The 26,193-nt window shown below is 38.6% G+C and overlaps 1 protein-coding gene across 2 annotated transcripts in view; it reads left to right on the top strand.

The window, feature by feature from the left end:
• PDE3A (phosphodiesterase 3A) overlaps positions 1–26,193 on the top strand; it is a 247,992-nt gene that overhangs the window by 60,631 nt on the left and 161,168 nt on the right. Inside the window, exon 1 of one of the 2 annotated variants that reach the window (XM_071551347.1) lies at positions 23,913–23,983. The exons of the other annotated variant lie outside the window; for it this stretch is intronic. The gene's annotated coding sequence lies outside the window, so the exon portion shown is untranslated. Of the gene's footprint in view, positions 1–23,912; positions 23,984–26,193 lie in introns of those variants that run through there. 2 annotated transcript variants of the gene reach the window in all.

Here is a 26,193-nt window from a genome sequence, read left to right as displayed (position 1 = left end):
TGCTCCTGTGATCTCAGATTTGGAGAACAGCACTGACATCCAGATTTGATTTAATGGGATGTCAAGAGGATCAGTTTCAGGTTTATTCATTTGATACCAAGGAGTACAGTTTGGGAGAGGGAAGAAGACTGCCACAAAGATTCACCTCCTCAAAAAAGAAATCTAGGAAAGAGGGTGGTTAAGTCTTGTTCTTAGTGGCTGAAATACGTTAGTGTTTCTTTTCAGCTGTAGGTTGGGGTGCTGAGTGGAGGAGAATTAGCAGTGAAATACTGGAAATAATCAAAGCAGTCTGCACATACTGTATTTACCTGTTGGATACTTTTGGTACAGCCTCATACATGACAACTGAGCAGTGTACATCTCACATACACTCTAAGTCACGTTAGCTCTGTTGTGTTGACATGTTGGCATCACCAAGGGCGTGTCAGTGCTAATTGCAGCGGGAATCTGGGAGAGCCTTTACAATTTGCAGCAGAAGTATTTGGTCTTAGTTCTGGCTGTTATATCCTCTATTTGGAAATTCAAGCAGTTGCATTAGCCAGCACAAATGAACACTTGTGTGCTTGTGTCCTTCATAGTATTTCTCCAAATTCAGACATTTCAATACTTAGCAGCATTTCAGGTTCAGTCTAATGGAAGCAGAGAGAAATTGAATGCTAAAATGCTCTGTTTTCTAAACCTGTTCACGTATGTTTTCAAAATAATTTTGCTTTTCTTTTTCTCTGGTTTTTATGTGAACTGCAACTAAGCTTGTTTTTCCCCATTACTTTCAATGTTTGGTATTTAACTTTCAGATTGTTTTGTTTGTTTATTTGCTTTTTCCTTCCTTCTTGGAGAAACTCATGGGCAAGACCTTAGGGTTCCACTCCATTCTTTTTACCTGATGTAAAATGTTAAAATACTGTCACAGAGGTAAGTAGCATTACTTTTTATTCCCACACTTGCTGTTTGACCACTTAAAACTTATAATTCTTGGCCCTTCAGCCTCACTAAAAAATGGCTTGGTTATCAAATACTTTATGAATTCTTACCTGCCTACATGAAACTGGGTTTTGGGATATCTGGAAAGAAATAGGCAGGAGTCATAACTGCTATAGTTTTTTAATTATTAATGTACTACATCTTGCCTAAGCACCAAGCATGGGAGGAAAGACGTTTCAACTGAAATGTTTTGGCTTTTCCTCCTAGTAACAGTCCTTTATTGGCCTAAGGGAAGTTAAAAAAATACTGTTACTCTATTCAGTATTTGTATTAATGTAGTTTTTTTGTGTGCTTCCAAGTTAATATAATAAAATACCCAAATGTATTCAGATAGTAGTCCTTGAGAACCCTTCTTCAATTGCTTTGCACAGGTTGGGTGCCTTTAGAAGGCCAAGGCCAACAGATCTAGAGATACAGGCACATCTTGTCTTGGTGTTGCAAGTCACCTGCATGATGGACCTTAGTCTGCCCCCTTATTTAATTTCTGTGAAAGAGACTGGGAAGGCAGATGCAGAGAGCCTTCCCATAGGGCTCCACCTTGCTAGAAAGAGAAAAATTATTTGTATATTTTCATGAGTTTACCTTCTACTCTTCAACTTTCACTGTCTAATGCATTCCTCCTCCATTATTTCATTTTTCTTTTCCGCTCTTTGTTACTGTCAGTAACAAGGGAAATTGTTTTGGTTTAGGGGCAGTGCTAAATGCATCTTTTAAGTAGTTTTGCAGCTGGACATGTGCCATTTTTTCGTGTCAACTACACTACCTGTGTTTGTATGTAGCTGGAAGGAAATTGTCTTGTAAAGGTATAGATTAAGATAAACCAGAAGTAGAAGCCATGCTGGGATCTTACAGAAAGAGTTTCATGTTTCTTAAATGCAACAGCCATATCCATCTCTGATTTAAGTGTCCCTATTAAGTTCAAAATAAGTGAAGCAATAGATGTATTAAGCTCACAATAAGACAGATAGTTGAAAGGGATAATGGTATAGAAACTGTGATCCAGTGTATTCCCCTCCACCTTCAAATATGTTGATTTTAAATGCATTCACAGAGCTACATAGCTTGTTTGCAATTCTTCATAATTATCAAATGAGCATTTCATCGGAGCAGACAACGGTAATCAGACAGTCGATTAGTTCCTCTGCTTGCATTTGCATCTATTTTCATTTGTGTTATTACAAGGCATTTGAAAGGAAAGTGAGAGGTGAGAATTTAATTTGACTTTCATTTTTCATGGCCTCCAATGAAGTTTTTTAATGTTTGCTCCCAGATGTATATTTGAGCATAGGGAGAGCGAGGCAGAATTTCTTCTGCTGATTTCCTCCTAACAAGAAAACTCAGTGTGCAACAAAGTGCTCAGCATGGAAAAAGCTTTGCAGTGCACTGACAGTTTTATTGACTGTCCCTTTTGTAGTGACATACCAGCCCCCTTTGAAATGATAGTTAACAGAAGTGAGTGAATACACATGGCTTTTGTAAGACAATGATAAATTGGTGGACAGTTGGACCATGATGGCTTCAGGAGTTACGTGTTTGCCATCAGTGCCCCAAAGCCATTTATGTTCTGTGTCAGTGGGGTGCATCTGAATACCATATGTCACAAAGACTAATGTCCTCGTTCTTCCTTCTAATGGGCACGGCAGACACCACGCACTTGGAAATTTCCGTGCCTGCCTCCGAGATAAACAGTAACAGGGCCAGCTAATTGTGTATGTTGTTAAACATCAGAGCTGCTCACTTGAAAGGTGGACCCTGGCAATTAATGACAGCCATTAAGGGAGTGAAAAAAAGAAAAAAAAAATGCATTTTTTCCTGACACAGGGCTTATTGGTAGCAAATTAGATGGGCTCTTGTCCAAACTTATTGCTGCTTCATTGCTAGGAGAGAAGTTACAAAAAGGAGTTGGAGTGTCCTAAGCTTAAGATGATAATTAGACACGTTTGCAGAGACAAGTAAAAGAATATGCTTGAGAAAATGAAATTTCCCTTTTAGCTGGGACTGAGAACCTGAACTTCTGAAAATGCAGAATCAGCCAGTATAGTGTGTAAAATTCACTATTGGCAAGAGGTCAGATTGCAATGTGTATATTTTAAAGATAAGTGGTCCTAGTGCATTATGTTAATGAATAAGCACAGTGTTCTGGAGTAAGGCACTGGGTGAGCACTGTGTCATCGCACACTCAGAGTGGAGTTGATTACCGGGGTGTACTCCAGATCTGTGAATTTTGGAATTAATCTCTGAAATGACTATAAAGTGCTGATACCTGCATTTTTACAGGCTTCCCATTGCTTTCAGTCTTGTTGAGCGTAATAGATTTAGTGGAGCTTAAGATAAACAGAGCTGTTCCATACTTTATTTCAGATGCTGGATGTCCTGGGAATGCCTGTGGCCAGCAATTGCATGACCAGCATTGTGAATCACAAAAAAATGACAGCAATGCAAAGGATAAAACGTATCGATTATGGTTGCATTTCATCTTGTTGTGCCAGTCATGAAAACACTATCCATACAGGAACTGCTAAGATCATGGATCTGTTCTGTAATGTTTTTAGAAGCACCAAAATTACACTGTGGCATAGATGAGGCCTTCATCCAGTGACACGCATCCTTCCATTCAGATGTATTGCTAAATAAAAGTGTGGGTGTTAGATTTCTGAAGGAGAGAATGACTGGTATTTGTTCTTTAACCAAAGAAGCGAAAAGCTGGGAAGGAAGGACATTCAGTGTGTAAAGGGAAAGAACAGAAACCAGTTGGAAAAATGGTGATTGTTTCCAAACTGGGTCAAATGTACAAAAGCTCATATTACATTCTTTTGCATATCTGTTTGTCTGTGCTAAACCGTTTAGGATTGTTAGGGCATATTTGACATGCAGGAAAGGAGTTCCCATGTTCAGTACTGTCATTTCTTAATGCTTGAGCAAATAATCACAAAGAATTAGTAGGAATGGCAAAACATGCCTATATATTAGATAAACTAGAATTTAAACCTTAGTGATTCTAGAAGATTTGAACACTGTTATGAATGTACATCCTTTATAAAACTTTGTAATTTTGGAATGGTGTTTTTGTTCATATGCTGTCAATGAACTTAATTTTCAGCATAATAGGATGTCGCAAAATCTGAATCCATTTTTTTTGCTGCGTCTTAGAAATCTGACCTTCTCTTTGTTTTTTTCTTACCAAGAAACATTTTATTTTATAGTAGCTGATTCCCTATTATGCATTTGTGCTTGGTGTTGTTTCTGTTTCTTGCTAATCATTCAAAGCATCTTCAGGCTTTGAAGAAACTTCTTCAGATCTCAGATAGTGTAGATCTTTATCCTCCTAAAACAAAGAGAGAGATTAAATGACCAATGAGGGTAATGCAGTGAATCAGTGCTGCAATTTGGAATGGGAAAGAGGGGCATTTCCGTAAATTTGTTTTATCATTATGCTGCTGCTGCTGAGCTGTGGAATGAGACAGTACAGTCAAAAGTGTGTCCCTCGTAATTTTGTTTTTCTTTAGCTCTCTGCCTGTATTGATGAATGCTTTTGTATTCCTAGTCTGTCCCTTAGTCTCTGGATCAGTTTTAGGGAGCTGAAGAGAAGTTGTGCTGCGGGGATGGACAGGAGAGGTGGGTAATGAGAGGGAAGAAAGTGGAAGAAGGCAAATCAGTCCTGGACACCACTGTGTGAGCCCAAAGTGCTTCAGAGCATGAGGTGAAATCCTTTTCTATAGTGGTATATTGTGGAAAGCTTTGTTGGTGGTTGTAGCCCAGCAAAGCTAGAGTAAAGAATGTACAGCTGATGGGCAGGATATGGTCCACAACTTATAGAGCCTGGGGCTGCATTTCCCTGCTGCTGTTCGATTTTGTTCTGGGGTGTGTACATGAATGTGTGGCTCATCAAGCACATTTGTAGGACCCTGGCAGCCCTCAGCCCATGACCTTCCCTGGGGAGATGTGAGAGGCAGAAGGGGTGTGATGTGCCAAAGCTGATTGCAGATCTGGAGAGTAAACCAAACCCCTCATTCTCCCCGGTTGCTGAGAAACCAAGTTTTTACATCATGTGATGAATTCATGTGTTTATGCTGGAGCCCTGAAGTAGGAGGCTGATACTGAAGGTGACATAAAGCACACTCCTGTCTCTTCTAGGGAGTGTGTCAGCTTACTCACAAACCTTGGGCTTAAACTGGGAAAAAAATTGATGTAAAGATCCCTGAATTCTAGTCTTCCAGGCAGTCTCAACATTTCATACCTGATTATCACAGAAATCACAGATTAGTCTGAGTTGGAAGTGACCCACAAGGATCATCGAGTCCAACTCTTAAATCAGTGGTCCACACAGAGGATTGAACCCATGACCTTGGCATTACTAAAACCAAGTTTTAACCAACTGAGCTAATCTCAGTATTATGCTACAGGTTGAAAATATTATTGTCAGAAATTACACATTGCCTGATTTTAATTAGGCTTTTTTAGAGGGAGAGTTGGTTTTGTTTCCTTGATTCAGTCTAATCCTGCTTCCTGTGATAAATGGCTTTCCATGTAATGGGTGCACTGATTACTCCAAGGCACACATCTGCTAAAGGATGCCTTTGAAAGTCAGGCTAATTTGTTGGATAAGTGGCAGATTTCTGATTGCAATCTCCTTTCAATACAGAAGATTACTTAAGCAAGACAATAATCCCTTCTATGTTTTTTCCAAGCCTTGGACTTGGTTTGGTTTTCTTTTTTTCCATGTCTGACTTAATCATCCCGCTCCTTAATTTTTCCTGCTCTCTAGGTACAGGTTTGGTTTCACTTTTTTTTTTTTTGTAAACAGTTACCAAACATGATTTCTTGCAATTTTGGTGTAGTACAGTTTGCACATGACATTGACACAACTGTGAACTCGGAAGCAACTACATGAAATTACAGGATTACGTAGTCCACTCTGGCTTCAAAACACAAACCATCTATACTGGATTGTAAAATGCACATAAAAATGGCAGAAAAATACAAGCCACCTATATTGGATTCTAAAATCCATATAAAAATGGCAGTTTTGGAAATAGCTGTCAGGGAAATGCATAGCTGAGTTTTTCAATTACTGCTGCAAAGGTTCATGTGGAAAGCACTCTCATATCTCCCTGGGTGTTATGCCTGCATCTCAACATTGATGGTGTGCATAAGGGCAGAGAGACTCAGTATGACACAGACACAGTGTGACATTATTGTATTCTCTAATAAATGTCAAATGTTAAGCCCTGCCTTTTTTTTTTTTTGTTAACGAGACTGAAACCGTTTTAATAACTCATAGGCTAAATCTGCATTGCAAATTTTCAGAATTTAGGGATAAAAATCTATTTTCTGCTTTATTAATGCCTACAATCCTCTGTGTATGTATAGCTGTTAAGCTAAAACTGCTTGCATTTAACATAGCCTGTTTCAGAGCATAAACTACTCATAAACTGCATAAGCAAATCCACCTTCTCATGCCTGGGAGCTACATGAGAAGGCTTGGCTTGTGCACCTGGAATGTCAGATCCAGAAAAGTGCTTTCTTAGTACTTTTCAAGCCTTATTTTAAAAGGGGGGTAGGTATGAGGAGTTCCACTTTGGTGATAAGCCAAGTGAGAGGGGAGTTAACTTAAAATTTCAGTGTGTGTAAATTTTGTTGCTCAGAATGGCAGCTGTGTCTTCTAGCTCTCTACAATGCTGTGGCTACTGTATCCCACAGCCTTCATGTATAAATTTATCTGGTTTTTTCATGTAGCATAAAATATGTAAAGTGCTTCCTCTGAAGATTTGCTTAACCAGACTTTTATGGGTATGGAGAAATAGGATTGACAGTAAAGTGAACTGAACACTGGGCAAAGCTTCCCATCATTACTTTTGCAAATCAACAGTAGCCTTTGGGATGTTCTTTTTGCCCAGATATAGGGTGTGCTCTGCAGTATAGTTTTCAGATACAACTGCTTCCTCTGGGGCCTCTGAGGATACCTCTTTGCTCTTGCTGATGCTCTAGAGTTAGTGCTCAGATGTGGTGTCTGGCATCGGGAAATAACTGGGGTATGAAATATGGATGTACAGTTGGGGTTTTTTCTTGCTTATTAGAAGAGCTATGGATGGAGAAAACCTTGAGGTTTTTTGCAAACTCTACTATTTCTTTTTGACATTTTGTGTTCTGTTTATAAAAGAAGAGCTAATTAGAATATATAATTGATTAGGTATTTGTGTTTTCTCTTTCCTGGTCATTTTATGAAACACGAGTTGAAAGCACTGTAGTGTTCTTTGTACTTTCTTATGAGTTTATTTTGAAGGTTTTTTCCATTGTACTTCTATTTTTTTGCTTTTTCCACAATAAAGTTTGAATTTGGAAGTGTGAGTGAATTTGAAGTAGCAGAGTTAGCGGTCATCTCATCTGGCTTTCTAAAATAGTGCAAGGCACTGAGTCACTTCTTGCCACTAATAAGTTGCGTCATTTTGCCAGGATCAGAATGTTCCAGTCTTAAAGCAAATAGTTTTAAAAGTGAAAAACCAGTTCTTACCATGTGTGTGTGTGTGTTCATATAAACACACACATTCTAATATGTCTTCTTATCCAAAGATTATAATTGATCCTACTGTGTGTAGGGCAGTGAATTAATGATCACCACTTCTTTCCACTTTACCACAGCCTTCAGTTTCAGCATAGGAGGAGATAAAAAATGCATTCAGGCCTGTTTTTAATGGTGAGGTTTATAATCATGAATGAGGAAAAATGTGGGGAGATTCCATGGAGGGGGAAAAAAAAAGGTGGACAGAATGCTAAATTTGTTAGATTAACTTCTTATTGTGTTTTTATTTCCAATGTGTTTGATGTGTGATTGGTTATACCCAGTCTTGGAGGGATTACTGTCCTATATGTGAGTTCTGTTGCAACGCTCTAAGGTAAATTCCACAAAAAGCCAGGTGTGTTCCTGCTCCTGATTGTGTGCAGACATTTGCTCTGCTGAGCATTTGATCTGTTGATTTGCAGACTTTATCAAACAGGAATGGAAAGTACCATTTTTACCCTGATTATTTTATGTCTATTTATCCTTGTACTTTGCCAGCAAACCTGGTCCTTTTTGCCATCAGGATTTCATTAGGCTAAGTCAATATTAATGTTTTAATGTCCTCACTGATAGAAAATTCCCCTTGGATGGGAAAAATGGACCACAGAGGAAAGCCAGTGGAGAGGTACTTATGCAGGGACCCACAACCAGAGTGACTCAGGTGCTGGGAGAGGCCAGAAGGGGCTGGGCTAAGGCAGAGGCAGGCATTGGCAATTGCCCAGAGGTGGCTCTGGTTTATTCGAAATAATTGTGCTAAACCCCTGGCTGGAGACTGTAAATGCCAGTACACTGAATCTCCTCAGAGAGGAATCAGTTTGTAGGGCTTTGGTAGCCTGGATCTCATTCCGCTGAAGCAGTCAGTCCCCAGGACTTCTGTAGCTTTGTTGCTCACATCTTTGGCAATGCTGGCATGAGTCTTACTGTGCTTCTGCTTTTTACCCTGACTGAACACAAAAGATAAATGGTCTTCATAGAGGAGAAAAAAAAACCCGCAAACTGGAATCCTAAGATAACTGATAAAAAAAGTGAAGGGTTTTTTGGTGGGTTTTTTTTTTTTTTTTTTTTTAGTTTTCTGTTTCAAATCACTCGAACAACTGATGGGTTAAGATTATTAATTAATTAGGTGGGAAAGTCTTCAATAGATATTCTCATTATGATAACATGGAGAGAGGTTGAATATTGGAAAATTAATGGAGCAAAAGATTGCAGAGGCTATCAATGGTGGCTTTGGAGAACAGAAGCTGAGCAAGAGGGCAGAGGTTGACATCAGTAAGATTACTGAAAGCCCCATACTGTAGAGATCATTTTAGATTTCACGCTAGCAAGTTTTGTAGCAGACATGGGTTGAACTTTCTACTTATGGAGGCTCTTTCAAAAAAAACCCATAAACATCAAAAGGCATCTGACTTGTGTAGCAGGATCATACCATGGTGTCTAATGACCTGCTCCTTTAGGAAAATAGCCTAAAGGCTGGATTTCAAAGGAGGGTAAGGTGGTGATCAGTACAGACATTTAGCATGAAGAAGAAAAGAATCTTTTTTTCCCCCTGTAATAATTCCATAAGGAAAAATAGCGATCAATGAGTTTAAAACCCTCTCAATTTAGATATAGACTTATATGTGATGAAGTTCCATGGCCAGAGAGCATGTGACAGGAGGTAAGGAGCGATACTTTTATTTCAACATCCTTGTCCTCTTTCCATAGACTATGGTTTTTGCCTGATACTTACAGAAGCTGGCTGCACAAAGCCCATAAGCAACAATGCCATTTTTTCCAGCCCAGCATGGACTACCAGCACCTATAATCTGTACATGGAAAAGTAATTTAATGGTACATTTCTTCACTGTGATGTCTTGAACAGATGAGCTGCCTGGATCAGCAACAAATTGCCATGCTTTTGTGGATCAAGGTAAGAAGCCAGAGGGAATGTGGCCTCTGAGGTGCAGGGCTTGCACAGCTATTTTTGGTCATTAGAGGTCATACAAACCTAATGTCTTCTAGCAGAGCCTCATCCTGCCATCCCAGGAGCTGCAAAATGTTTGATCTGCCCCAGCATGACTCGTCTTTTGCATTGATGCTCCATGTAAAGGTCTTATAAAACCCTTCAGTGGTAACAAAGGATTTTGAGGAGAATAAGTCAGTCTGTCATAGGTGAAGCTGCTGAAGGCCCAAAGACTTCATAAATAGATTCTGGTTAGATATACAATGTATATTTTGCATGGTTGTTTGATCAGGCATGTGTTCCAGCTGCCTCAGCTGGAAAAGTTGGACAGCAAATTTCAAAACAAACACAAAATAATTTTATAGCAAAGAAATATAGCTCCACTCTTCCAGCCACATACATTATAAAATATTGTTACAGCCACCTGAATGAGCCATGTCATTCTCAAGTTACAAAAACAGAAAGAAACCTTTATGTTAGGGTATATATACCTGTTTAATATCAAAGTGAGTATATATTGTTTTTACTTGCCTTATGAGTGCGTTTTGGATTTGATGTTTTGTTTTATTCTGGGTTTGGGATTTGTTTGGTATGTTTCTCAAGCTTTTCATAGCCTATTGTCATGGGAAGCTTTAACATGGAAACAGATATTTTGCCATTGGTACCGTGCAGTAGCCATCAAAATTTCTAGAGGAAAATAAATATCCAGCGATTTGGCACAGGACTGCAACATCATACTTTAAGTGGTTCCCTTCCATCATGCTTCCAGTGGCAGAAATAAAGAATCCAAACCATGCTTTGCATTTAGTAAGATAGAAATGTGTAGTAGTTATACTTAACTATTCCAATGATCTGAAAATGGATACAAATTCTGCATAAATTCTGTGTGTCATGGTGTCGTGCTAGTGAGTTTTGGTCATAGTCTTCTTTATATGAAAAAAGGCATTAGTTTTATGATGAAGAATCATGAAGTATTTATTTTTAGCTGCATTTCTTACATAACACAAATTCCATTTTCTTGTTGTTTGTCTAAGTATGTGTTTTTCCATGTGCTTTAAGACTTTCAGCCCCCTGGTTATTTGCCGCCAGATTTCTCTGAGGATATAAAGGTGAAACAAACTTATTTCCTACAAGTTGTGGGAAAAGGTGGCTGAATGAAGGAGGGAGAAAGGGACTTAATTCAGTTCCCTTCCTTTCACAACTGAAGGGAAAGACCTAAGATGACCTCATCCAGAATTTCACATGAGAACATCCGTGTGGAGCAGGGAAGTACATGTGCCGTGGTCATGGAGTTAGGCTTGGGCTTTCTCACTAGCACAGGACAGATACAGGAGGTTGCAGACAAGTTTCCTTGGGAAATTTGTCTGTTCTGTCTTAGCATTGAGGGGAACTACTTGCCCTGGCTGAAATGTTATGATGAGAGACGGAATACTAGGTCCTGGTTCTGAAATAGAACATTTGAGAACGGTGAAGTTGTGCAGAATCCCATGTGGCTGTTGCTGAGCCAGCAGGAAGGACTCACAGTGTTATTATTATAGTGGATATACACACTTGACCCAAAAATGTTTGTTTTCAGAGAGTATCCTTTCAGTGTCTTTGTGGCAAAGTACAGGAAGCTATTTATTGTACAGCTGGTTTAAATTGAGACTTTTTAGGATAATGGAACAACTCTCCATCTCCTCCCATTCCCCTCCTTACGTTTTCATGCAAGAGCACATTTTCCATGATTCCGTTATTGTTTGAATATCAGGATATTGCATAAGCCTCTCTTGGGGAAAACAGAATATGCAGAAGCAGAGAATGACCTATGCCCACCCACAAGGACTATTAAATGCAGCTTCACATATAGTGTCAATAATGAAGAACATCAGAAGCAAAAAGAACGTGTGGGCATTTGAATGTTTTAATTAGTGGGGGAGGCAGAATCACATCCAGGTTCTCATGCTACATTTTACAATGACTGTCTGCATGACCTGAGTGTATCCCCTCATCTCTCTGTTCCCCTCTTGATTGGAGATAAAGCTCTCCTTTTTCCTCATGGTAAAGTGCAGTGGGTAGGGGAGGAGAGGATAAAGAATTGCAATTCAGGGTTTGGTTTTTTGTTTAGTTCTTTTTTATTCCTTTGCCTATAGAATCTCAGATGCAGAAGTCATTAAAGAAAAATGTAAATAAACAGGCTAAACTGTTAGACAGCTTGTGCAAATTACACAGTTTACTTTGGAGAAGTAGCTTTGGTGGCAGTATCATATGACAAGCTTCATCTTAGACAAGAAAGATTAATGCATGGTAAACTTGCATCACAACTACAGAGGATAAGCATTCCTGGGTCGCCCAGTGTTCCTGTCAAAATAATCTGGAGTTTCGAGCATTGCACAAATTGTGGAAATGCAGTCCTATGCTCTGTGATCTCCAGTTCAATGTTGCTGTTGCAGTCAGAGGCCCAGCTCATTTCAGTGTGAAGACAAGTACTTTAGGGTTTTTCAGAATCCAGGATTCAATTTGTGAGGTATTTTACAGAGAGTGCTTGTGGTTGATTTCCCTTCGCTGCCTGTAAAACCACCATCTCTGGGTTGAACAAAACAATTCTCAAAGAGCCTGTAGTGGAGGCGTTCAGAACAAGATGAGCAGGCTGTAGTCTCTGATTTCAGTGTGGCTAGACCATCGGAGAAGGTGAAAAAGAAATGTTCTTTCCATGTAGATGTCCATGTGCACTGAATCTCTAAGTGTCAAAATGGCACTCTCTGCAACTTGCTCGTAAACGGGGAATTAGCCTCAGTCATGTCTTACATATTTTCAGGTCAGTAGCATATGAAGGTGGAGCTGCCACTGTAACCTGTTGGAAGTGGAAAGGTAGTGGTGGAGAGGAGCTGAAGTTTAGTTTGGTCTCTTCTGGCAGAAAACCAAATCCCATGGACAAGGAGAAATCTTTTAGTTCTGTCTCTTAACCCCTGTCTTTGTCACTCTTCAGTGAAGTCTGTTGGCCCATGCAGCTAATGAGGAGCACATTGCATCCTTTAAAAGCCTCTAAGTAGGAAAGAGGGTGACAAATATGGAGTGGATGACACTCCAAAAGCTCATTTGTTTTCAAATGCAAATTAAGAGAATTTGTTACCCAATAAAGAGCTGGCACCTGCACAGCACTAAAAAAGGTTTATATACACCATCATGTAAATTGGTAGAGCTAATGAAGTATCAACAGGAACTTCATTTATTTTGTATCTGCATTCAGGAGGGAAAACAGAGCTTTTAAAAGTAAACGTCTGTTTGCAACATTTTCTTATCCTATCCTATTGAAGATGATTGATTGACAAATTGAGGGAAGATTGCCGCTTTTTCTTGTTGAAAGGTATGTTGTCTTAAGAGAATATCTGACTATGTATGGCAGAAAGAGAAGCCCTGACAGAATCTGGTACTATAAATCATTTACTTGAGATAAAATTTTGATAAGCATTATAGAGGAATGACCTCACTGTTTTATTATTTCAGTTAATGTGAGCTGTCACTCTGTGTTTATTGCCCCTGCAGTTAAAGTTTATGGAAGTTCTTCAAAAGGATGCCCTTGAATCTGGGACTTAATGATTGCTCCCTCTTCTGGAATTACAGCTTCTAATTGGAGCAGCTGAGCTTAATTTCACTTTTATGCATGAATAGTCATATACTTCATGTATCAGAACTCAAATCTACAAAACTACAGTGGTAAAAGCCAAGAAACTCTAGGCAAATGTTGCATCTTAAAGCCTGGAGAGGGATTTGACAATCATGATAGTAAGTGTTCTGAAGTTATTAGAAAAAGATTCTTCACCCATCTTAGAAAAAGATTCTTCTAGTGTTTGGGCACTAGAACAGGCTCCCCAGAGAAGGGGTCACAACACCAAGCTAACCCCTTGTTCAAGATGCGCTTGGACAATACTCTCAGGCACATGGTGTGACTCTTGGGGCTGTCCTGTGGGTCCCTTCCAACTCAGAATATTCTATGATTTTATGTTTCATATGAGTAAATGTGCCTATTTAAAAAAAAAAAAGTGTCTTCAGGGTTTGTGTGTTTCAAGCTCTCTTCCCACACATCCCTCACAGTACTGTGGACTAGTGGGTTTGGTTTGATTTGGGATTTTTCCTCCAAGTGAAAGGGAAGGTCTTGATGTAGTTCTGAGATTGCCACTGATGAATAATTTTGTGAGAACCTCAGCTAGTGTAAAGCTTGTTATAGACTTGCAAGCACTAAAAGTTGAATGAAATAAGAAATCTTCTGCTTGATCTCAGGTTGCTTTTTGAGACCAAGGAGTTGCAGTCCTGAGTTTCATTGGCATGATGGTTGTTCAGAGAATGGAGCAGGTCTTCATGAGAGTTTGTTTGTATTCATTCCATACAAAATGGGGGGTGTCCCATTTCAAATGGCAACAAATCAAGAAATTGAAGGGTTTGAAACAAATTGCATCCTGATTCATTTAAAAGTTGCAAGGTTCATAAATATAAGGGAAGCCTGAAAAAATCCAAAGTAAATTAAAGGTCTCCCATTCTGAAACAAGCACAACAGAGGTGTGAACACTGACATCTCTGGTTTAACAACTGGTTGAATTTTTGAAGGTGTAGAGCCTATGGCAGTCTTTGTGAAGGTCATGAAGAACTGCACGTATGATGTTCTTCTGGAGATCGCAGAGTGTTCAGCTGGTACAGTTCCATTCCCAAACTGCTGTATCAAGGTTTGCTTGGAATACTGGGGTTCTGACCTTGCTTGCTTTGATTTTGGATTTTTTTAATATTGCCAGTACAAAACAATTGTAACAGATTCTCCTTATATTTCTGATGAAGTTTTCAATTTTTGTGTTAAGGCAGGGAGCAAAAAATTGCTAATTAACTTTCCATATTACCTATTTTAGTTTTTTTGTAATTGGCTGCTTTGACGGTAAGATTTATGGGGCGCACCAGGGCTTTATCTCTGCCAAGCACATGGTGTACATGCTGTACACTAGTGAGAATCATTAACTTGCATGTATTGTAAAAAAGGTTATCTTTAACACAGGTAGGTGAGCAGTCAGAGGGATGGAAGCACTGCAAGAGTCTTTTATGCAGGTCATTGATAATCCATTTTATGGACATGATTGAGTAAAACACTGGATGCTTTGGCCTTGAACCAGATGTGCTCTTCAGGGCTCTTAACTGTGAGTGTTGAGCCCACCAGAAAAAAGTGAAGACCTGCAGTGATTTCCTTGAGGTTTGTTTCCTTGCTGATATTTGAGCACTTGTTTGCATGGCTTGTGGAATGTGGCCTTTCACGGGTGGTGCCTGTGAAGGTGTAGGATGGGAAATTGCAAGCCCCACCTCAGCTCTTGGTTCTGTGTACATTTCTGACATTGCTTTACTCTGTTTTGCGTATCCTAAAGGACATGTTGCATTGTCCCCATGTTCCAGCTTGAATGAATCAGCCTGGACATGATGAAACACTTTGGGTTTTGCACACAGGGGACTTGTTTCTGGTTCTGCTCCTATGGAATTCCACAAAGGGTGAAATTGAGCAAGACATTTTCTGACATGTCCATCTAGTAGTTACATTTGCTTTCTCAATTTCAAAACACCAGAGGCTGAACATGTAGATTTCACCACTTCTACTTCCTCAGAAAATAAATTATGTTGTCATAATGTGTACTGATTGGCTCATTGGAAAAAAAACCAACAAAACAACTTAGGTTTTCATGGTGGACTTGCCTGTTGGTTTGTTCTAATAGTGTATAATTTATAACACTATGCATATGAGCTAATTAAAAATCAAGTATGGGGTTTCGTATTCCAGAAATAAATGGACTAAGAAGTATCCAGATGATTTCAAATTTAATGGGATACAAAGAAACAAATACAGTAGGCTACAGTGAAAAACCTTCTTCCTGTTTTCATAATTTTATTATTTGTTCAGTAATGGAAACATGATGTGGTAGGTTTCCCAGAAAATCTCCAATTTCCTCACAAACTTTCTGTGAGGTAACTCAGACTTGTCAAAATCTGACCTATTTTCACACTGCTGTTTACATGTAGTCCTAAGATTCTTCTCAGTAAAGGAAGTTGTTTGGCTTTAAACCTGATGAATTGAAAAGAAAAAATAATATAATTGGGCTTGCTGACTTCATTGCTTGAATAAACTGAACCTGTTATGAACGGCATGATGTCTGGTTTGCTTTTGTATGTATATAAACCAGATATAAGAAATGAGTATAACTTAATTATATCTTTTTCAATAAAGTACTTTAGCCAACCAAAGAATTTAATGATGTAAAAAAAGGAAAAATTACTTTGTATGGGATAGTTCTTCATGGCTTAGTGACAGCAATTAGTAATATGGGGGAGAAAGTACGAAGTGTCCTAACTCTAAAGCTACAGTTTTGTAAGAGAAGACAGAGGCACTGAGAGAAAAAGAGGAGAGAAGACTTAAATACTGAGTGAACAACTGGCAATTTATCTGTTTTTTCCTCAGTAACTGTTTGGTATTTTTCCACAGCCATGAGTTGGCACTCTTAGGTCTGACTGTACCAAACATTTTCAACACACCGAACACAACACATGGCTGGGTGCAGAGCTGGCAGCCTTGAGCTGGGATTCTGCTGGCATGCAAAACAAACAATAGTTTCCACTGAAAAATGCAGGCAAACCAAAGGTGAGAAAAATCGATGAAGAACAGATTTTGTTGCTGTTGGAAGATTGTGAAGTTGGGTGTTTTTCTCCTTTGTTTAGGCTTATGTTCCTTTATTTGGTTGTAGGGATTTGATGTTGATTATATGAATGAATTTAGAATTAGAGTCAGCTGCTGTAGAACTGGCCTGGTGTTTATAATAACTAAATATCAGGTGGTTGGACAAGATGTCCTCCTGAGTTCCCTTCCAACCTGAATTATTCTGTGATTCTTAGGAGCTATTATTAAGTGCTTGATTTGAAGCTACAGAACCTTTCCAAGTATTGACTGGTTTTGATGGTTGTTAAAAGGGTTAATAGGACTGTTCACTTGCATTTTCATTATAGTGACACACTTGAAAGTTGTGTGCCTTCTCTATTGGTGCCTCTGTACTGTGAGCGTTACTCCTTTGTGAATGGTTTGCTATGTTTCTGCAGGCCCCTGGTGTATCTCTTCCCTACAGAGCTTAGACCTACTCAATACTTGTGTCAGCTTTAGCCTGCCAACATTGTCTTCCTTAGAAGAGTAGTAACAGGGGAAGGTGTTGCAGGCTCTATGTCAAAAAACTTCCTTCTGAAAACCATTTATTTTATTGCAAATCAGAAATTCTCTAGACAAGGAAGTTTGAGGGAGTATCTTCTAGACCAAGCTACAAGTCAGTGGTCAATAAAAAGAAGGAAATGTGGAATGGGAGCAGACAAGGTTCTAGTTGTTTTGTTGACAACTGAAATGGCAATCAACCGTTTTGTTTTTTCCATGACTCGAATGCAGACCAGGTCTGTCATCTAAACATGTGATATGAGGGAGTCTGTAAAGCTACATCTGTTAGATCCAGAGGCTCAAAAAGGCAGAACTGGTAATTGATTGGACATGTGTTTTGGGTTTGTTTTATGTCTGGGTTTTTTGGTTTTGTTTGTTTGGTTTTTGGTTTTTGTTTTTTTTTTTTTTTTGAAGGCAGGGCTGAAATAGCTCCCTTAGCTCTTTGTATGTAGGTTAAATGTGTTTAAGTGGGTCTCTAAGCTCTTCTGTGCTTGCCAGTGATTTCGCAGAACATTATTAAAATGGGAGAGGCAATTGTGTGAATTAAGGCTTAAATGAAGCGCAGAGGTGAGAGAGAGATTCTTGTTATCTTAACAATTACTTCTTACAAGTGGACTCCAGTGATGTCAAGTAATAAATTCAGGGAGCTTTTACCTCTGCTCAGTGTTGATGCTGTTTGATGATTAGACAATGTAAGGGGAACATAACAGGAAAAGCACCCAAGAGATTACAGGATTTGTGGACACTAAAACTGCCCTTCATCATGATTTCCTGGGAATGATGAGTTATACTTTCCTTCCTTTTTGCACTTTATCCAATCTGAATAGAAAAAAAAAAAAATCAGAGGTGTGAGATCTGCATTGTGTTCTGTAAACTCTGAAAGCTGTGCCACAAACTGTCCAGGTGGTGTTTTCGTCTGATGCCTCTCAGCTGTAGTTGTGTCTCTGGCTCATATGCCATTTCAGTGTGCAGCCACAGAAGAGGGAAGAACATTGTCCTGGAAGAAAAGCTGAAGAAAAAAATGCTTTATTTCAAAATACCTGGTGAGATTACTAGAAACAGTTGAAAACAATTAAATGGACTTTATAGCATACTTGTAAACCACAGATTTACAATATTGTTGCTTCATGTCAGACAACTGGAGATGCAGCAAACAATGCACAAATTGGCCAAAATTATGATATTTGATCACCATAGATTTGACCATTTATTCTTTTAGCACAAGGATGCTAGTCTTCATGATTATTTTAAAATCCATTCATTTAACTGAAAATTCCTGCGGTATGTGAAGTATTTAATCTTTTTACTGGACTCATTTTTCCTCTGCCTATAGATATAAATAGAATAATGACGTCTTACTCTCTGGGCTTGGTGCATCATTCATACAATACATCTCCTTTCTAGGTCACAAAGCTTTCCACACAGGCCTTTTTATTAACCACGGTGACAATGATCAAGAACACAGGATTTTTTGCATCTGAAAGAAGTGCCTCATTGCAGGATGGCAGTGGGGTACAAAAGAATGAAAATACAAGTTTTATTCAGAATTATAAGGTATCCTTATGTCAGTAAAATATGCTTACTCTTAGGAATGACTCACAGATAGATGATGGTGAGTTCGAAGGGGCTTTTTAATTTTATTGGTCCTGTGGTTGCTCTTGGGATGTTCTATTGAAGGGTGTGGTAGGTATTACACAAGAGCAATGAGTATATAGTAGAGTTGTCATCAAAGGGAATTTTCATGAGGAAATAATGATATTAGCTTTTATTTCTTACAATCAGAACACCAATATGCTCATATGACTTCAGAGTAGTTAATGGCATTTTTTTGTAGCTGAGAACTGGGATGACTGATGAATATCTGCCAGTTGTATCCTTGTGGGTCTCCTTACTGACTAGAGGACCAGATCTGCAATTTCCTGGGCCTTCCTGTGCATTGGCTGTTCCATATCCAGCAGAAATAATCAAGTTTCTAGTAGTCAATTGACATTTCTCCAAGTGAGAGATTAAATCACTCCAAGACCTCTTTTTGGGAGTGCCTTATAATAAAGTTGTTTCAATATGAATGTTTTTTCCTGTGTTTCAAACTGACATCTGATTCTTCCTAGAGCAGTAGATTGGACTGCATGGCCTGTGGAGGTCCATGACAGTCAAAGTTGTTCTATCATGATTTTGTATAGGCAAACTAGAGATACCTAAACAGGGTGGGAGCATTATGTGTATCTTAAGCACTTACATACAAAGCACAGTGATGCAAATGTCTGTGATTCAAGACTAAAAGCTGGAAATCTTAATCATGTGGTCCACTTCTTTAGGGAAGATAACCAGGACTTGGTTTTGACCAGTGAGTTACTCCAGGCTGTTCTGTTGGATCTGCTGAGCAGTGATTGAAGCAGTAGTGTGATTTCAAAGGCATCAGTTTTGCCTAAGTGTTGTTTTGAGTGCTATGGTGCCACTCTGGTACACAATCTAGACACTAGCTTCCATCAAAGAAGGTTTTCCTGTGTCAGAGGATACTTATAAAGCGATTTATAACTTGGAAAGTACTTGCAGCCTTGTAATTATTATTTTTAAGTTGACTTTCACTGTCCCAAAGAGCCATTTTTAGGTACCAGCATTTTAATAGTTGATTTTTTTTTTACCATTCCAACTCCCCCCCCCCCCTCCCCCCCCCCCCCCCCCCCCGCCCCCGCCCTGTTAACTGCAGGGTAAAGTAATTTAACTGTGGTTTTTAAACAGATGTACTTGGAAAAGAAACTGGCCAGAAATAACACATCAAAAAACAGTTACCATTTTGTTACATGTGTATTAGGTAGAATCCTCTTTCCTTTCTTGCCCCTCATTTATCAGCTTAAAATTTCTCCAAATTTAGAGGTTTGCTATTTGAGGCAACCAGTGGAGAGAAGAAGGAAAAGTTGTGTATGTCACGTTTCCTTTTTTAGCAGGAAATCAATGGGAATATACATTAGCCTAAGCAAACGAGCAGCTGTTCTAAAGCAAGGTCTTGACACACAAACATTGTAATGACGTACAAAGACTAATATATGTACACACAGAGAAATGTCCATGGGTTTTTTTTTTCTCCCCAGGGTCTAGAGGAAAAAAATCCCGCTCGTTACCATGGTCACTGTTTATAATGATAGCATTTGCCAAAAGTTACCATGCTGCACTTCCTTCAGCTTGGTGCTGCAAAGTCCTCTGCCTTTTAATTTCTGGTAAAATTTTGCTCCAACGGATCAGATACAAAGGATTTGTTCTGTATTTTTTTCTAGCAATCATCAAAATCAATAGCAGAATTTCACTATTTTAGTGATGTAGAATCATTATTTGAGCACACACATTATTCTTAAGAGGAAACCACTGTGGTAATTTGCTGGCAAATACTTATTCTAAGGCAATCAGCAAAGTACTCCTATGATTTCTGCTAACCCAAAGGAAACCACAAGACAGTCTGTCTTGGGTAGTTCCTGTGATTTTTCTCATACCAACAACTGATGCATTTTTTGTCCTCTTCCTGTGATGCTACAGCTACTTCAATTGGACAGCCTTGTGCCTGCAAACCAAGCACTCATGTTGGCTTATGTGAGAAGCCAGTTTCTGCAGATACATTATGGTGTATTGGAAAGTTATCTGATCCTTGGCTTTCCATCCCCCTCAGTAAATCTACAAGTCAAATCTGTTCCTTTTTTTACTGTGCTTGCATAGAAATGCTGGTGGCATTTCCAGAGATTCTGAAGCTGCAACGTTCTTTGTTTTGTTTTAATCTTATCTCTGTGGTTTTAAATGTTAGCTCTTTTAGCAATACTTAAGCTGTTTAGTACAAAGCTTTTTAAGTTTGGTATGAGAGTAGTATGATACTGCCTTTTTTAATACAGACATCCAAATATATGACCAATGTAGATATCTGGACCTTATTGTGTAATATGTGATGTTTTCCAGATGGCTTTGATGGACTGGGCAATTTTCACATTAAGGGATGATTTGAATGCATTTTGGAGAGTTTGCATGTTCAGGCAATTCTAGCCATGGTAAAAGATGAGCCATGCATTTTGTCGATGGAGCTGCTCCCTGCCAGCTGGAGTTAGAACACCTGGGAGATTCAGCCGCTCCTGTGAAACCAAAAAAAGCAGCTCTTGTCTTGTAGAAATGATTGCTGATGTCTTGTTCTTCCTCTTGGGTGGCAGCACCAAAGGTACCCATGTTCAGTACTTTAATTCTCAATCTTTGCATGGACCCCTCTCCATCTAGAAAAATCCTTGTTGTCAGGAATACAAGAAGGCAAATTGGCTTGACCTTCACACCCCAGTCTTGGGGTTTTACTGTTTTTCTTGTGACGTATGCTGGAAGGAAGGATTATTTAAGCATTTTCAGTCACCCATGCTGAGTTTGAAGGCAAGAAATATCCCATCATCTTTCTCTTTTGGAATAATTTTGGCTGTCCATTTTCTTTTCTCTCACAGAAGAGGGATTTTTCTGCTTACAAACTGGATTTCACAATCACAGAATCCATTTTCCAGATGTTGAACTATACTCTTTCCTAATGCTTTGAGTGCATTAACAAAAGAGTGGTGCAGTTTGGAAAGCATGTTAAACAGAGATTCACCTTAACTCATCCATAAATTATTGTGTCCTCATTGTAATACAAGCAAGCCAGTTTTTCTTGTAAACAGGAATTTATTTGTTACTTAATCAAGCTCTATTTTTTTCCACACAATGGAGAAGCTGTATGACTCCTTTTTATTTTGAAGGGTGAAAATAAATGTGAAAGCTGCATGGATGATTAGGTAAAATGCTGCAGTGAAGGGAACTGGAAGTGACTTTGAATCTGATACTGCATTTATACAGAAATGTGAAACTTTCTTTGTAGCAAAATAGATACAAATATATTTCTTTCCCACATGGAGATAACTTGCTTTTCTAGTTTGTGGTGGTGTTTGGTGATTTTTTTTTTTCCTTTATTTTCTTTTGTTCTGAGTTTACTTTTTTCCCTCTCCAATCACAGTACAACTCACTCGGACAAAATAACTAGAAACTGAGTTTCTGAAGCTACGGTGCTTAACTGCCTGTGGTTTCATAGTTACTTTAAGTTAATCTTCTAAAGTTCGGATGACTGTTGATTGTTTAATAAATTTTTCTCTATTTTATACCACCATTGCTATTAAATCAGTTGCATAGTAAACTGTCAGGAACTTTACCTGCTGAAAATGGGGCTTCTTTGTTGTTTTTTATGTTTATTTGTTTGTTCCAGGGTTTTGTTTTTTTTTAGTTTTGTGTTTTTTTGTTGCTGTTAGTTTTCTGCTATCCCATGATTAGTTTAATCTTTGTCACCAGCCTGGAACTGAATTGGATTTATATACTCACAAGGCAGTACATGTATTCATTTGGGCATATTTTATCACTGCAGTGTGTCAGAAGGATCTGCCTGTTGATACACAGGCAACATCAAAGTGTTTAGTGATAGACCACTGACTTTCCCCTTGGGCCCTTATATTGGTTAGATATAAGGCTTGTTTCTGCCTTGGCTTTTATGTAATGCCTTGAAGTTAAGATGAATCTGAAAATTCTTTCAAAGAGGTATTTTTCATCTAAATCATCTTAATAGCTTATGTGGCTCTGTGAAGAGCTGTATGGTGGCACAGCAGAGAGGACAGCTGATAGACTGCAGTGAGAACTGAGTTTTGAGGTTATTCATTCCCTATATGAATGGGGTTTTTTTCTGTGGAAGAAAATACACTCCACACTGTTGGTGCTCATGGGACTATTTGAGACCAAGTAGCTGTATTGGTTTTTATTCTTCACTCTCCCCAGTCTGCCTCCCACTGGCTTCCAGGGAGGCTCATGGGTACCATGGGTGCTCAGCATTCAAGAGAACTGGTTTGCTTATACTCTAATGATACTTAAATTTAATTTGCTTCAGGTCAGTGTTTGGATGTTGTGAGGTGCACTCTGTTTTTCTAACCAAGAATTGGACATTCTGAAAACCTATATAAATAGTGGGTTTATCATCTGTAAATTTCATGTTTGGGCCTCAGGGTGTCCAATTTTTATTTCTGCCCGTTATTTTTTTTCTCCCCATTGGCTGAAGTCCCTTGTTTGTTAGCAAATATAAAATCCTGTGTCCTGCAGAGGTTTTTTTCCTCTTGAAGTAACGTCACATAGAGCTTTATGTTTAGATTTTCATGCCTACTGCTTCTTCACCATACTAGAGTGGTTCTTTTAATCTTTTATGAACCTGGAGTTTCAGACTATTAAGGGTAAAAATTCTGCTCTGTGGAGTCTTTGAAATCAAAGTAACAGCATGAGGACAGAACCAGTGTGGAAAAGCATGGTTAGAATCACTGGTCTAACTTGTTGCTGTATCAAACCTGGTATTCTTGTTTGGTTGGTTGGTTTTGTTGTTTTTGTTTGGTTTTGTTTGTTTTTGTTTTTCCTCCCATTTGGCCTGTTGTATACACTCCTTGTAATCATGATACTTGACACGAATTTGAAAAGACTTGATCTTGGACTTCCAAAGAAATCTAGGAAGTCAAGAGAAATCCTAAGAAAGTGTATGAGAAAGTGAGAATTAAACATTGTGATTCGAGATGGGGTCTTGTTTCCCTGTTTACTGTCATAAAGAGAGCACTTGAGCATTGATACAGTCAAGACTAATTTGCCTTGTCATGACTCAGTTACTGCACTGGGACTTGGCTCAGTGATTGCAGGAAACTGTTGTGTTTGTTTCTATTTTAGCAAGACCCAGAGGGTCGTCTAGATGTCACTGCTGTATTTAGAAGTGGATGGCCACTGGAAGATGAACTTTTGTTGGTCTTGTTCCTGAATAGTACAGAGTATTTATAATTGGGTGCAAAAGGTGGGAACCCATGTTCCTGCTGCAGCCAGCGTGACCCTTCCCAGGCAGTGTCGGCTTCAGCTCAGCTCTGGGGAGAACTGTGTGCTCCCAGGCTGCATTCTGGTAAGAGAGAGACCTCTGCCAAGCCAAAAGTAACTGGAAGAGTGACTGTAAAGCCCTGTCCTGTCAGCCACTTCTGCCAATCACTCAACTCTTACAGGATTCCTGCCACAGTGTCTGCATGAAGAGACCCATACAGGACAAGGAAAATAGTTTTGCCTGGTTTTGTGTTTCCAGGTATCTCTGCTCCTGAAGATATCCTGCAAGAAGAAAATTACTTTTATTTCTCCCTGGAAATTTAAAGACAGACTTCCTAACTAAATAAAGGGTCAGGCTTGAATGGCTGTCCCTCAGCTTGTGCTGCATGCTCTTCCCTTTCAGTGGAGCAGAAGTTTTTGCCTGCTTTCCCAGGTAGGACCCACACATGATGATGCTTCACTCTAAACTCTTTCCAGCCTCTGGGATACTGAAATGTAATTCAGATGCAGTTGAATCTTGAAGAAAAAGGCATATATAAAACAAGTTGTAGACTTCAGTCTCCCCTTGCCAGCTCCTGAGTAGAGCAGCTTTGTTTTCTGCATTCAGAAAAAGCCACAACATCCACCTTACTTTGACTTTGGTTGCTTTTAACTTACAGAAAATGAAACAAGATATCTCTGCTGTAGATGATGGAAGAAAAAGGCTTGTTTTTATTCTGATCCATATCACCTAGATTCTTTTCCATGCCTTACTCCAAAGGATAACATAAGTTACCTCAATGTAGGAAAGAGTTCCATTAATTAGGTGTCCATAGCATTTTAGTATTTCATGACTTCTCAAGATATTAGTTTTAAATGTGTAATCTTTATTTGCTTGTTGTTATAGGAGAAATTTAGTAATGGAATATGGAAAAATAATAAAAAATTTATTGGTAGATATTTACAGAATTAATTGCTGTCAATTACTGAGTATTTTGCTCAAAACAATGAAACTTGGTAGCTTCTTTTTGGCAGATAAAGTCAAATAGGGAGGAACTTCCTTGTTCTTAATGTCAGTATTTTTATTCTTTGAAACTAGGTAAACCCATCCTGATTCTTTACTAAATTTTCTTCGTCATGAGCAGATTTACATTCTATTCTGCTCTGGAAAAATACAGCTTAAATTATTTTAAAAAATCCCCTTTTTATGATAGGTAAGTGGCAAATATTCTTCAGAGAGTGAACATAGTCTCCTGTTCATAGCTGCTACTTGCATGAGTTGAGTTCCAGGTGAAGAAATTCAGAAGACCCAACTAGTGTGTCAGGAAACTACTATAGGTGTTTACATTGTGCAGTTGGAAAACAGTCTCAGCTACATTAAGTAGACCCTGTCTGTTTATGAATTCCTAAAATTCTGTCAGTTCTGTTATCTATCTTCACATGCAGAAATAGTTTTACTGGGTCAAAGAAAACAAGCTTTTTTCTTTTTGAGGTGAGTTCTGGTTTGACTGGAAGAATCTTGATAACAGGGAGCCACCACGATCTGACTCAGTGCCTGTGTTTGTCTTTTATTCAGGTGTATTTCTGTTCGGTGTAGTAGCAACAATAAACTAAGAAAAGCACACAGGAAATCAAAATCAAGCATATTTTGGCTTGGGATTAACTGGACATTTACTGCAGCTGAAATTTTTCTGACTCTGCCAGCTTTAAATTTATCAGTGGACAAAGGTCTGTAATTGCTTTAAGCTGTGACTTGAGGAAAGTGTTTATTTAAAAGAAATAACCCAAATTCTGCTAGATGATGTATCCTAAATCAACTAGCATGTTTTTATTTGTGATTGTTATAACAATAAAAGGCCAAGAAATGCATGTTTCTGCTAGCACCTGTTCCATTTTTCTGGTAGGCTATGAGTTACTAAATTTCAATGTTCTATGGCTTCTGTGTTTTCTTCTATTTATTCCTGTCCTGAGGAATGACAAATTATACTAAAGCATTAAAAAAGTATGAAAAGGTAGTTTATGCTCTTCAACACTATTGTGTGGGAATGGATCAGGTAAGCATTTGGATAAGTGAGTGGCTCTGGTTTTTGTGAAGATCCAGATCTGTAGCCATTAAGTGGCATATTCATGTTCCTGGGTCACAGCCGGTGCTAGATCAGAAAATAGTATCACATTACACTCCAATGTTCTTTTGGTCAAGTGAGGCTATTTTTAAGAATTCTGTATTAAAACAGAATCATAAAAATCTCTTTTTTTATGAAAGTAGACATCAAACACATTGTTGTTTTATCTTTTGACTAACTGCTCTGGTTAAAATAGGATACCCTAAAAGTCAGAAGTACTGTTCTACATTTTATGCCTTTACTATAAACAATGAGATGTCTGATACATCAGTGCTTGATAGCTAAGAAAACTTATGACTAATAGTTCACCTTAGGGAAAACCTGTACATAAGAAATTCCTATTGTATAGCAAGAGGGTACTTTGGAGATGTTAATCATCTAGATTTTTTTAAGTACATTTTAAAGTCATTGCTGCTTTCTTATATTTTGGCAGTAATTTTTGTCTTAGGGCAGATATTTAAAAGAAATCAATTTTCATGCCAATAAGCAGAAAATGAGTTAGTTTATATAAACTTTACCAAAGCTTTCTTTGTTAAAGTGA

This window comes from Pithys albifrons, chromosome 3 (genome assembly GCF_047495875.1).
Source record: "Pithys albifrons albifrons isolate INPA30051 chromosome 3, PitAlb_v1, whole genome shotgun sequence".
NCBI lineage: Eukaryota > Metazoa > Chordata > Aves > Passeriformes > Thamnophilidae > Pithys > Pithys albifrons.
Note: the sequence above shows the minus strand (reverse complement) of the source record. Positions and strands in the feature narration are given on the sequence as shown.